Source organism: Schistocerca gregaria, chromosome 10 (genome assembly GCF_023897955.1).
Source record: "Schistocerca gregaria isolate iqSchGreg1 chromosome 10, iqSchGreg1.2, whole genome shotgun sequence".
NCBI classification, from domain to species: Eukaryota; Metazoa; Arthropoda; class Insecta; order Orthoptera; family Acrididae; genus Schistocerca; species Schistocerca gregaria.
The window spans coordinates 30,482,193-30,496,706 of record NC_064929.1 but is presented as its reverse complement, the minus strand read 5'-3'; positions in this window follow the sequence as shown (position 1 = coordinate 30,496,706).

Here is a 14,514-nt window from a genome sequence, read left to right as displayed (position 1 = left end):
ATCGTCCCCTGAAAGACCAGTAGTAGTTTCCGATGCACATCTGGAGGCATTGTGTAGTCTGTGGACCTTCAAAGTGTTGACGAAACACAGATATTGCATCGTCATTGAATACAACAGTCACCATGCGCAATTTTCTCCATGGTAGTAATGTCTTAAACAGTCTATGGTTTGATCAATCATAGGAAGACCAGTAGTAGTTTCCGATGCACACCTGGAGGAAATCTGTAATCTGTGGACTATCAGAGTGTTGATCAGAGACAGAAATTGCATCGGGATTGAATACAACACTCACCATGCACACGTTCCCCCATGGGAGTAATGTCTCAAACATTCTACGATTCGATCGTTCCCTGTTAGACCAGTAGTAGTTTCCGATGCACATCTGGGAGCATTCTGTAATCTGTGGACTATCAGAGTATTGATGAAACACAGAATTTCCATCGGGATTGAGTACAATAGTCACGATGCGCACTTTCCTCCATGGGAGTAATGTCTCAAACAGTTTACGCTTTGATCGTTCCCTGGAAGACCAATCGTAGTTTCCGATGCACATCTGGAGGCATTCTGTAATCTATGGACTATCAGAGTGTTGATGAAACACAGTAATTGCATCGGGATTGAGTACAATAGTCACGATGTGCACTTTCCTACATGGGAGTAATGTCGGAAACAGTCTACGCTTTGATAGTTCCCTCGAAGTCATGAAGTAGTTTCCGATGCACATCTGGAGGCATTCTTTAATCTGTGGACTATCAGAGTGTTGATAAAACACAGAAATTGCATCGGGATTGAATACAACAGATACCATGCGCTCTTTCCTCCATGGGAGTAATATCTCAAACAGTCTACGCTTTGATCGTTCCCTGGAAGACCTGAAGTAGTTTCCGATGCACATCTGGAGGCATTCTGTAATCTGTGGAATATCAGAGTGTTGATGAAACACAGAAATTGCATCGGGATTCAATACAACAGTCACCATGCGCACTTTCCTCCATGGGAGTAATGTCTCAAACTGTCTACGCTTTGATCGTTCCTAGGAAGACCAGTAATAGTTTCCGATGCACATCTGGAGGCATTCTGTAACCTGTGGACTATCAGAGTGTTGATGAAACACAGAAATTGCATCTTGATTGAATACAACAGTCACCATGCGCAATTTCCCCCAAGGTAGTAATGTCTCAAACATTCTACGCTTTGATCGTTCCCTGTTATGCCAGTAGTAGTTTGCGATGCACATATGGAGGCATTCTGTAATCTGTGGACTATCAGAGTGTTGATGAAACACAGAAATTTCATCTTGATTGAATACAACAGTCACCATTCGCAATTTCCCCCATAGTAGTAATGTCTCAAACATTCAACGCTTTGATCGTTCCCTGTTAGACCAGTAGTTGTTTCCGATGCACATCTGGAGGCATTCTGTAATCTGTGGACTGTCAGAGTGTTGATGAAACACAGAAATTGCATCGGCATTGAATACAACAGTCTCCATGCGCACTTTCCTCCACGGGAGTAATGTCTCAAACAGTCTACGATTTGATCGATCCCTGGGAGACCAGTAGTAGTTGCCTATGCACATCTGGAGGCATTCTGTAATCTGTGGATCCTTCAAAGTGTTGATGAAACACATAAATTGCATCAGGATTAAATATAACAGTCACAATGACCACTTTCCTCCATGGGAGTAATTCTCAAACAGTCTACGCCTTGATCGTTCCCTGGAAGACCAGTATTAGATTCCGATGCACATCTGGAGGCATTCTGTAATCTGTGGGCTATCAGAGTGTTGATGAAACACAGAAATTGTTTCTTGATTGAATACAACAGTCACCATGCGCTCTTTCCTCCATGGGAGTAATGTCTCAAACAGTCTACGCTTTCATCGTTCGCTGGAAGACCAGTAGTAGTTCCCGATGCACATCTGGAGGCATTCTGTAAGCTGTGGACTATCAGAGTATTGATGAAACACTGACATTGCATCGGGATTGAATACAACAGTCACCATGCGCACTTTCCTCCATGGGAGTAATGTCTCAAACAGTCTACGCTTTGATCGTTCCCTGGAAGACCAGTAGTAGTTTTCCATGCACATCTGGAGGCATTATGTAATCTGTGGAGTAACTGAGTGATGATGAAAGACAGAAATTGCATTGGGGTTGAATACAACAGTCACCATGCGCACTCTCCTCCACAGGAGTAATGTCTCAAACAGTCTACGCTTTGATAGTTCCCTCGAAGTCATGAAGTAGTTTCCGATGCACATCTGGAGGCATTCTTTAATCTGTGGACTATCAGAGTGTTGATAAAACACAGAAATTGCATCGGGATTGAATACAACAGACACCATGCGCTCTTTCCTCCATGGGAGTAATATCTCAAACAGTCTACGCTTTGATCGTTCCCTGGAAGACCTGAAGTAGTTTCCGATGCACATCTGGAGGCATTCTGTAATCTGTGGAATATCAGAGTGTTGATGAAACACAGAAATTGCATCGGGATTCAATACAACAGTCACCATGCGCACTTTCCTCCATGGGAGTAATGTCTCAAACTGTCTACGCTTTGATCGTTCCTAGGAAGACCAGTAATAGTTTCCGATGCACATTTGGAGGCATTCTGTAACCTGTGGACTATCAGAGTGTTGATGAAACACAGAAATTGCATCTTGATTGAATACAACAGTCACCATGCGCAATTTCCCCCATGGTAGTAATGTCTCAAACATTCTACGCTTTGATCGTTCCCTGTTATGCCAGTAGAAGTTTGCGATGCACATATGGAGGCATTCTGTAATCTGTGGACTATCAGAGTGTTGATGAAACACAGAAATTTCATCTTGATTGAATACAACAGTCACCATTCGCAATTTCCCCCATAGTAGTAATGTCTCAAACATTCAACGCTTTGATCGTTCCCTGTTAGACCAGTAGTTGTTTCCGATGCACATCTGGAGGCATTCTGTAATCTGTGGACTGTCAGAGTGTTGATGAAACACCGAAATTGCATCGGCATTGAATACAACAGTCTCCATACGCACTTTCCTCCACGGGAGTAATGTCTCAAACAGTCTACGATTTGATCGTTCCCTGGGAGACCAGTAGTAGTTGCCTATGCACATCTGGAGGCATTCTGTAATCTGTGGATCCTTCAAAGTGTTGATGAAACACATAAATTGCATCGGGATTAAATATAACAGTCACAATGACCACTTTCCTCCATGGGAGTAATTCTCAAACAGTCTACGCCTTGATCGTTCCCTGGAAGACCAGTATTAGTTTCCGATGCACATCTGGAGGCATTCTGTAATCTGTGGGCTATCAGAGTGTTGATGAAACACAGAAATTGTTTCTTGATTGAATACAACAGTCACCATGCGCTCTTTCCTCCATGGGAGTAATGTCTCAAACAGTCTACGCTTTCATCGTTCGCTGGAAGACCAGTAGTAGTTCCCGATGCACATCTGGAGGCATTCTGTAAGCTGTGGACTATCAGAGTATTGATGAAACACTGACATTGCATCGGGATTGAATACAACAGTCACCATGCGCACTTTCCTCCTTGGGAGTAATGTCTCAAACAGTCTACGCTTTGATCGCTCCCTGGAAGACCAGTAGTAGTCTCCGATGCACATCTGGAGGTATTCTGTAACCTTTGGACTATCAGACTGTTGATGTAACACAGAAATTGCATCGGGATTGAATACAAAAGTCACCATGAGCATTTTCCTCCATGGGAGTAATGTCTCAAACAGTCTACGATTTGATCGTTCCCTGGAAGACCAGTAGTAGTTTCCGATGCACATCTGGAGGCATTCTGTAATCTGTTTACTATCAGGGTGTTGTTGAAACACAGACGTTGCTTTGGGATTGAATACAACAGTCACCGTGCGCACTTTCCTCCATTGGAGTAATGTCTCAAACAGTTTACGCTTTGATCGTTACCCGGAAGACCAGTGGTAGTTTCCGATGCACATCTGGAGACATTCTGTAATCTGTGTACTATCAGAGTGTTGTTGAAACATAGAAGTTGCATCGCGATTGAATACAACAGTCACCATGTGCACTTTCCTCCATGGGAGTAATGTCTCAAACAGTCTACGCTTTGATCGTTCCCTGGAAGACCAGTAGTAGTTTCCGATTCACATCTTGGAGCATTCTGTAATCTGTATATAACTGAGTGTTGATGAAAAACATAAATTGCATCGGGATTGAATACAACAGTCACCATGACCACTTTCCTCCATGGGAGTAATGTCTCAAACAGTCTACGGCTTGATCTTTCCCTGGAAGACCAGTAGTAGTTTCCGATGCACATCTGGAGGCATTCTGTAATTTGTGGGCTATCAGAGTGTTGGTGAAACACAGAAATTGCTTCGTGATTGAATACAACAATCACCATGCGCTCTTTCCTCCTTGGGAGTAAAGTCTCAAACAGTCAACGCTTTCATCGTTCCCTGGAAGACCAGTAGTAGTTTCCGATGCACATCTGGAGGCATTCTGTAAGCAGTGGACTATCAGAGTATTGATGAACCACAGACATTCCATCGGGATTGAATACAACAGTCACCATGCGCAGTTTCCTCCATGGAAGTAATGTCTGAAACAGTCGACGCTTTGATCGCTCCCTGGAAGACCAGTAGTAGTTTCCGATGCACATCTGGAGGCATTCTGTAACCTGTGGACTATCAGAGTGTTGATGAAACACAGAAAATACATCGGGATTGAATACAAAAGTCACCATGAGCATTTTCCTCCATGGGAGTAATGTCTCAAAAAGTCTACGATTTGATCGTTCCCTGGAGGACCAGTAGTAGTTTCCAATGCACATCTGGAGGCATTCTGTAATCTGTTTACTATCAGAGTGTTGTTGAAACACAAAGTTGCTTTGGGATTGAATACAACAGACACCATGCGCACTTTCCTCCATGGGAGTAATGTCTCAAACAGTCTACGCTTTGATCGTTCCCTGGAAGACCAGTAGTAGTTTCCGATGCACATCTGGGAGCATTCTGTAATCTGTATACTAACTGAGTGTTGTTGAAACACAGAAATTGCATCGGCATTGAATACAACAGTCTCCATGCGCACTCACCTCCACGGGAGTAATGTCTCAAACAGTCTATGCTTTAATCGTCCCCTGAAAGACCAGTAGTAGTTTCCGATGCACATCTGGAGGCATTGTGTAGTCTGTGGACCTTCAAAGTGTTGATGAAACACAGATATTGCATCGTGATTGAATACAACAGTCACCATGCGCAATTTTCTCCATGGTAGTAATGTCTTAAACAGTCTATGGTTTGATCGTTCATAGGAAGACCAGTAGAAGTTTCCGATGCACACCTGGAGGAAATCTGTAATCTGTGGACTATCAGAGTGTTGATCAAAGACAGAAATTGCGTCGGGATTGAATACAACACTCACCATGCACACGTTCCCCCATGGGAGTAATGTCTCAAACATTCTACGATTTGATCGTTCCCTGTTAGACCAGTAGTAGTTTCCGATGCACATCTGGAGGCATTCTGTAATCTGTGGACTATCAGAGTATTGATGAAACACAGAATTTCCATCAGGATTGAGTACAATAGTCACGATGCGCACTTTCCTCCATGGGAGTAATGTCTCAAACAGTTTACGCTTTGATCGTTCCCTGGAAGACCAATCGTAGTTTCCGATGCACATCTGGAGGCATTCTGTAATCTATGGACTATCAGAGTGTTGATGAAACACAGTAATTGCATCGGGATTGAGTACAATAGTCACGATGTGCACTTTCCTACATGGGAGTAATGTCGGAAACAGTCTACGCTTTGATCGTTCCCAGGAAGACCTGTAGTAGTTTCCGATGCTCATCTGGAAACATTCTGTCATCTGTGGACTATCTGAGTGTTGATGAAACACAGAAATTGCATCGGGATTGAATACAACACTCACCATGCACACGTTCCCCCATGGGAGTAATGTCTCAAACATTCTACGATTTGATCGTTCCCTGTTAGACCAGTAGTAGTTTCCGATGCACATCTGGAGGCATTCTGTAATCTGTAGACTATCAGAGTGTTGATGAAACACAGCAATTGCGTTGGGATTGAGTACAACAGTCACCATGCGACTTTCCGCCATGGGTGTAATGTCTCAAACAGTCTACGCTTTGATCGTTCCCTGGAAGACCAGTAGTAGTTTTCCATGCACATCTGGAGGCATTCTGTAATCTGTGGAGTAACTGAGTGTTGATGAAAGACAGAAATTGCATTGGGGTTGAATACAACAGTCACCATGCGCACTCTCCTCCACAGGAGTAATGTCTCAAACAGTCTACGCTTTGATCGTTCCCTGGAAGACCAATCGTAGTTTCCGATCCACATCTGGAGGCATTCTGTAATCTGTGGACCTTCAAAGTTTTGATGAAACACAGAAATTGCATCGGGTTTGAATACAACAGTCACCATGCGCACTTTCCTCCGAGGGAGTAATGTCACAAACAGTCTACGCTTTGATCGTTCCCAGGAAGACCTGTAGTAATTTCCGATGCACATCTGGAAACCTTCTATAATGTGAGGACTATCTGAGTGTTGATGAAACACAGATATTGCATCGGGATTGAATACAACACTCACCATGCACACGTTCCCCCATAGGAGTAATGTCTCAAATATTCTACGCTTTGATCGTTCCCTGTTAGACCAGTAGTAGTTTCCGATGCACATCTGGAGGCATTCTGTAATCTGTACACTATCAGAGTGTTGATGAAACACAGATATTGCTTTGGGATTGAGTACAACAGTCACCATGCACACTTTCCTCCATGGGAGTAATGTCTCAAACAGTCTACGCTTTGATCGTTCCCTATAAGACCAGTAGTAGTTTCCGATGCACATCTGGAGGCATTCTGTAATCTGTGGACTTTCAAAGTTTTGATGAAACTCAGAAATTGCATCGGGTTTGAATACAACAGTCACCATGCGAACTTTCCCCCATGGTAGTAATGTCTCAAACATTCTACGCTTTGATCGTTCCCTGTTAGACCAGTAGTAGTTTCCGATGCACATCTGGAGCCATTCTGTAATCTGTGGACCTTCAAAGTGTTGATGAAACACAGAAATTGCATCGGGATTGAATACAACAGTCAACATGCGCACTTTCCCCCATGGTAGTAATGTCTCAAATATTTTACGCTTTGATCGTTCCCTGTTAGACCAGTAGTAGTTTCCGATGCACATCTGGAGGCATTCTGTAATCTGTACACTATCAGAGTGTTGATGAAACACAGATATTGCTTTGGGATTGAGTACAACAGTCACCATGCACACTTTCCTCCACGGGAGTATTGTCTCAAACAGTCTATGCTTTGATCGTTCCCTGGAAGACCAGTAGTAGTTTCCGATGCACATCTGGAGGCATTCTGTAATCTGTGGACCTTCAAAGTGTTGATGAAAAACATAAATTGCATCGGGATTGAATACAACAGTCACCATGACCACTTTCCTCCATGGGAGTAATGTCTCAAATATTCTACGACTTGATCTTTCCCTGGAAGACCAGTAGTAGTTTCCGATGCAGATCTGGAGGCATTCTGTAATTTGTGGGCTATCAGAGTGTTGATGAAACACAGAAATTGCTTCGTGATTGAATACAACAATCACCATGCGCTCTTTCCTCCGTGGGAGTAAAGTCTCAAACAGTCAACGCTTTCATCGTTCCCTGGAAGACCAGTAGTAGTTTCCGATGCACATCTGGAGGCATTCTGTAAGCTGTGGACTATCAGAGTATTGATGAACCACAGACATTCCATCGGGATTGAATACAACAGTCACCATGCGCACTTTCCTCCATGGAAGTAATGTCTCAAACAGTCGAAGCTTTGATCGCTCCCTGGAAGACTTGTAGTAGTTTCCGATGCACATCTGGAGGCATTCTGTAACCTGTGGACTATCAGAGTGTTGATGAAACACAGAAATTGCATCGGGATTGAATACAAAAGTCACCATGAGCATTTTCCTCCATGGGAGTAATGTCTCAAAAAGTCTACGATTTGATCGTTCCCTGGAGGACCAGTAGTAGTTTCCAATGCACATCTGGAGGCATTCTGTAATCTGTTTACTATCAGAGTGTTGTTGAAACACCAAGTTGCTTTGGGATTGAATACAACAGACACCATGCGCACTTTCCTCCATGGGAGTAATGTCTCAAACAGTCTACTCTTTGATCGTTCCCTGGAAGACCAGTAGTAGTTTCCGATGCACAACTGGGAGCATTCTGTAATCTGTATACTAACTGAGTGTTGTTGAAACACAGAAATTGCATCGGCATTGAATACAACAGTCTCCATGCGCACTCTCCTCCACGGGAGTAATGTCTCAAACAGTCTATGCTTTAATCGTCCCCTGAAAGACCAGTAGTAGTTTCCGATGCACATCTGGAGGCATTGTGTAGTCTGTGGACCTTCAAAGTGTTGATGAAACACAGATATTGCATCGTGATTGAATACAACAGTCACCATGCGCAATTTTCTCCATGGTAGTAATGTCTTAAACAGTCTATGGTTTGATCGTTCATAGGAAGACCAGTAGTAGTTTCCGATGCACACCTGGAGGAAATCTGTAATCTGTGGACTATCAGAGTGTTGATCAAAGACAGAAATTGCATCGGGATTGAATACAACACTCACCATGCACACGTTCCCCCATGGGAGTAATGTCTCAAACATTCTACGATTTGATCGTTCCCTGTTAGACCAGTAGTAGTTTCCGATGCACATCTGGAGGCATTCTGTAATCTGTGGACTATCAGTGTATTGATGAAACACAGAATTTCCATCGGGATTGAGTACAATAGTCACGATGCGCACTTTCCTCCATGGGAGTAATGTCTCAAACAGTTTACGCTTTGATCGTTCCCTGGAAGACCAATCGTAGTTTCCGATGCACATCTGGAGGCATTCTGTAATCTATGGACTATCAGAGTGTTGATGAAACACAGTAATTGCATCGGGATTGAGTACAATAGTCACGATGTGCACTTGCTACATGGGAGTAATGTCGGAAACAGTCTACGCTTTGATCGTTCCCAGGAAGACCTGTAGTAGCTTCCGATGCTCATCTGGAAACATTCTGTAATCTGTGGACTATCTGAGTGTTGATGAAACACAGAAATTGCATCGGGATTGAATACAACACTCACCATGCACACGTTCCCCCATGGGAGTAATGTCTCAAACATTCTACGATTTGATCGTTTCCTGTTAGACCAGTAGTAGTTTCCGATGCACATCTGGAGGCATTCTGTATTCTGTAGACTATCAGAGAGTTGATGAAACACAGCAATTGCTTTGGGATTGAGTACAACAGTCACCATGCGACTTTCCTCCATGGGTGTAATGTCTCAAACAGTCTACGCTTTGATCGTTCCCTGGAAGACCAGTAGTAGTTTTCCATGCACATCTGGAGGCATTCTGTAATCTGTGGAGTAACTGAGTGTTGATGAAAGACAGAAATTGCATTGGGGTAGAATACAACAGTCACCATGCGCACTCTCCTCCACAGGAGTAATGTCTCAAACAGTCTACGCTTTGATAGTTCCCTCGAAGTCATGAAGTAGTTTCCGATGCACATCTGGAGGCATTCTTTAATCTGTGGACTATCAGAGTGTTGATAAAACACAGAAATTGCATCGGGATTTAATACAACAGACACCATGCGCTCTTTCCTCCATGGGAGTAGTATCTCAAACAGTCTACGCTTTGATCGTTACCTGGAAGACCTGAAGTAGTTTCCGATGCACATCTGGAGGCATTCTGTAATCTGTGGAATATCAAAGTGTTGATGAAACACAGAAATTGCATCGGGATTCAATACAACAGTCACCATGCGCACTTTCCTCCATGGGAGTAATGTCTCAAACTGTCTACGCTTTGATCGTTCCTAGGAAGACCAGTAGTAGTTTCCGATGCACATCTGGAGGCATTCTGTAATCTTTGGACCTTCAAAGTGTTGATGAAACACATGAATTGCATCGGGATTGAATACAACAGTCACCATGACCACTTTCCTCCATAGGAGTAATTCTCAAACAGTCTACGACTTGATCGTTCATTGGAAGACCAGTAGTAGTTTCCGATCCACATCTGGAGGCATTCTGTAATCTGTGGACCTTCAAAGTTTTGATGAAACACAGAAATTGCATCGGGTTTGAATACAACAGTCACCGTGCGCACTTTCCTCCGAGGGAGTAATGTCACAAACAGTCTACGCTTTGATCGTTCCCAGGAAGACCTGTAGTAATTTCCGATGCACATCTGGAAACATTCTGTAATGTGAGGACTATCTGAGTGTTGATGAAACACAGAAATTGCATCGGGATTGAATACAACACTCACCATGCACACTTTCCTCCATGGGAGTAATGTCTCAAACAGTCTACGATTTGATCGTTCCCTGGAAGACCAGTAGTAGTTTCCGATGCACATCTGGAGGCATTCTGTAATCTGTGGACCTTCAAAGTTTTGATGAAACACAGAAATTGCATCGGGTTTGAATACAACAGTCACCATGCGCACTTTCCCCCATGGTAGTAATGTCTCAAATATTCTACGCTTTGATCGTTCCCTGTTAGACCAGTAGTAGTTTCCGATGCACATCTGGAGGCATTCTGTAACCTGTGGACTATCAGGGTGTTGATGTAACACAGAAATTGCATCGGGATTGAATACAAAAGTCACCATGCTCATTTTCATCCACGGGAGTAATGTCTCAAACAGTCTATGCTTTGATCGTTCCCTGGAAGACCAGTAGTAGTTTCCGATGCACATCTGGAGGCAATCTGTAATCTGTGGACCTTCAAAGTGTTGATGAAAAACATAAATTGCATCGGGATTGAATACAACAGTCACCATGACCACTTTCCTCCATGGGAGTAATGTCTCAAACAGTCTACGCCTTGATCTTTCCCTGGAAGACTAGTAGTAGTTTCCAATGCACATCTGGAGGCATTCTGTAATCTGTTTACTATCAGAGTGTTGTTGAAACACAAAGTTGCTTTGTTATTGAATACAACAGACACCATGCGCACTTTCCTCCATGGGAGTAATGTCTCAAACAGTCTACGCTTTGATCGTTCCCTGGAAGACCAGTAGTAGTTTCCGATGCACATCTGGGAGCATTCTGTAATCTGTATACTAACTGAGTGTTGATGAAACACAGAAATTGCATCGGCATTGAATACAACAGTCTCCATGCGTACTCTCCTCCACGGGAGTAATGTCTCAAACAGTCTATGCTTTAATCGTCCCCTGAAAGACCAGTAGTAGTTTCCGATGCACATCTGGAGGCATTGTGTAGTCTGTGGACCTTCAAAGTGTTGATGAAACACAGAAATTGCACCGTGATTGAATACAACAGTCACCATGCGCAATTTTCTCCATGGTAGTAATGTCTTAAACAGTCTATGGTTTGATCGTTCATAGGAAGACCAGTAGTAGTTTCCGATGCACACCTGGAGGAAATCTGTAATCTGTGGACTATCAGAGTGTTGATCAAAGACAGAAATTGCATCGGGATTGAATACAACACTCACCATGCACACGTTAACCCATGGGAGTAATGTCTCAAACATTCTACGATTTGATCGTTCCCTGTTAGACCAGTAGTAGTTTCCGATGCACATCTGGAGGCATTCTGTAATCTGTGGACTATCAGAGTATTGATGAAACACAGAATTTCCATCGGGATTGAGTACAATAATCACGATGCGCACTTCCTCCATGGGAGTAATGTCTCAAACAGTTTACGCTTTGATCGTTCCCTGGAAGACCAATCGTAGTTTCCGATGCACATCTGGAGGCATTCTGTAATCTATGGACTATCAGAGTGTTGATGAAACACAGCAATTGCATCGGGATTGAGTACAATAGTCACGATGTGCACTTTCCTCCACGGGAGTAATGTCGGAAACAGTCTACGCTTTGATCGTTCCCAGGATGACTTGTAGTAGTTTCCGATGCTCATCTGGAAACATTCTGTAATCTGTGGACTATCTGAGTGTTGATGAAACACACAAATTGCATCGGGATTGAATATAACACTCACCATGCACACGTTCCCCCATGGGAGTAATGTCTCAAACATTCTACGATTTGATCGTTCCCTGGAAGACCAGTAGTAGTTTTCGATGCACATCTGGAGGCATTCTGTAATCTGTGGAGTAACTGAGTGTTGATGAAAGACAGAACTTGCATTGGGGTTGAATACAACAGTCACCATGCGCACTCTCCTCCACGGGAGTAATGTCTCAAACAGTCTACGCTTTGATAGTTCCCTCGAAGTCATGAAGTAGTTTCCGATGCACATCTGGAGGCATTCTTTAATCTGTGGTCTATCAGAGTGTTGATAAAACACAGAAATTGCATCGAGATTGAATACAACATTCACCATGCACACGTTCCCTCATGGGAGTAATGTCTCAAACATTCTACGCTTTGATCGTTCCCTGTTAGACCAGTAGTAGTTTCCGATGCACATCTGGAGGCATTCTGTGATCTGTACATAATCAGAGTGTTGATGAAACACAGAAATTGCTTTGGGATTGAGTACAACAGTCACCAAGCGCAGTTTCCTCCATGGGAGTAATGTCTCAAACAGTGTACGCTTTGATCGTTCCCTGGAAGACCAGTAGTAGTTTCCGATGCACATCTGGAGGCATTCTGTAATCTGTGGACCTTCAAAGTTTTGATGAAACACAGAAATTGCATCGGGTTTGAATACAACAGTCACCATGCGCACTTTCCCCCATGGTAGTAATGTCTCAAACATTCTACGCTTTGATCGTTCCCTGTTAGACCAGTAGTAGTTTCCGATGCACATCTGGAGGCATTCTGAAACCTGTGGACTATCAGGGTGTTGATGTAACACAGAAATTGCATCGGGATTGAATACAAAAGTCACCATGCGCATTTTCATCCACGGGAGTAATGTCTCAAACAGTCTACGCTTTGATCGTTCCCAGGAAGACCAGTAGTAGTTTCCGATGCACATCTGGAAACATTCTGTAAACTGTGGACCTTCAAAGTGTTGATGAAACACAGAAATTGCATCGTGTTTGAATACAACAGTCACCATGCGCACTTTCCTCCATGACAGTAATGTCTCAAACAGTCTATGCTTTGATAGTTCCCAGGAAGACCAGTTGTAGTTTCCGATGCACATCTGGAGGCAATCTGTAATCTGTGGACTATCAGAGTGTTGATGAAACACAGATATTGCATCGGGATTGTATACAACAGTCACCATTCGCACTTTCCTCCACGGGAGTAATGACTCAAACAGTCTACGCTTTGATCGTGCCCTGGGAGACCAGTAGTAGTTTCCGATGCACATCTGGATTCATTCTGTAGTCTGTGGACCTTCAAAGTGTTGATGAAACACAGCAATTGCTTTGGGATTGAGTACAACAGCCACCATGCGACTTTCCTCCATGGGAGTAATGTCTCAAATAGTCTACGCTTTGATCGTGCCCTGGAAGACCAGTTGTAGTTTTCGATGCACATCTGTAGGCATTCTGTAATCTGTGGAGTAACTGAGTGTTGATGAAAGACAGAAATTGCATTGGGGTTGAATACAACAGTCACCATGCGCACTCACCTCCACGGGAGCAATGTCTCAAACAGTCTACGCTTTGATCGTTCCCTGGAAGACCAGTAGTAGTTACCGATGCACTTCTGGATTCATTCTGTAGTCTGTGGACCTTCAAAGTGTTGATGAAACACAGCAATTGCTTTGGGATTGAGTACAACAGCCACCATGCGACTTTCCTCCATGGGAGTAATGTCTCAAACATTCTACGCTTTGATCGTTCCCTGTTAGACCAGTAGTAGTTTCCGATGCACATCTGGAGGCATTCTGTAACCTGTGGACTATCAGGGTGTTGATGTAACACAGAAATTGCATCGGGATTGAAAACAAAAGTCACCATGCGCATTTTCATCCACGGGAGTAATGTCTCAAACAGTCTACGCTTTGATCGTTCCCAGGAAGACCTGTAGTAGTTTCCGATGCACATCTGGAAACATTCTGTAAACTGTGGACCTTCAAAGTGTTGATGAAACACAGAAATTGCATCGTGATTGAATACAACAGTCACCATGCGCACTTTCCTCCATGACAGTAATGTCTCAAACAGTCTATGATTTGATCGTTCCCATTAAGAGCAGTAGTAGTTTCCGATGCACATCTGGAGGCAATCTGTAATCTGTGGACTGTCAGAGTGTTGATGAAATACAGATATTGCATCGGGATTGTATACAACAGCCACCAATCGAACTTTCCTCTACGGGAGTAATGTCTAAAACAGTCTACGATTTGATCGTTCCCTGGAAGACCAGTAGTAGTGTCCGATGCACATCTGGAGGCATTCTGTAATCTGTATACTAACTGAGTATTGATGAAACACAGAATTTGCATCGGCATTGAATACAACAGTCTCCATGCGCATTCTCCTCCACGGGAGAAATGTCTCAAACAGT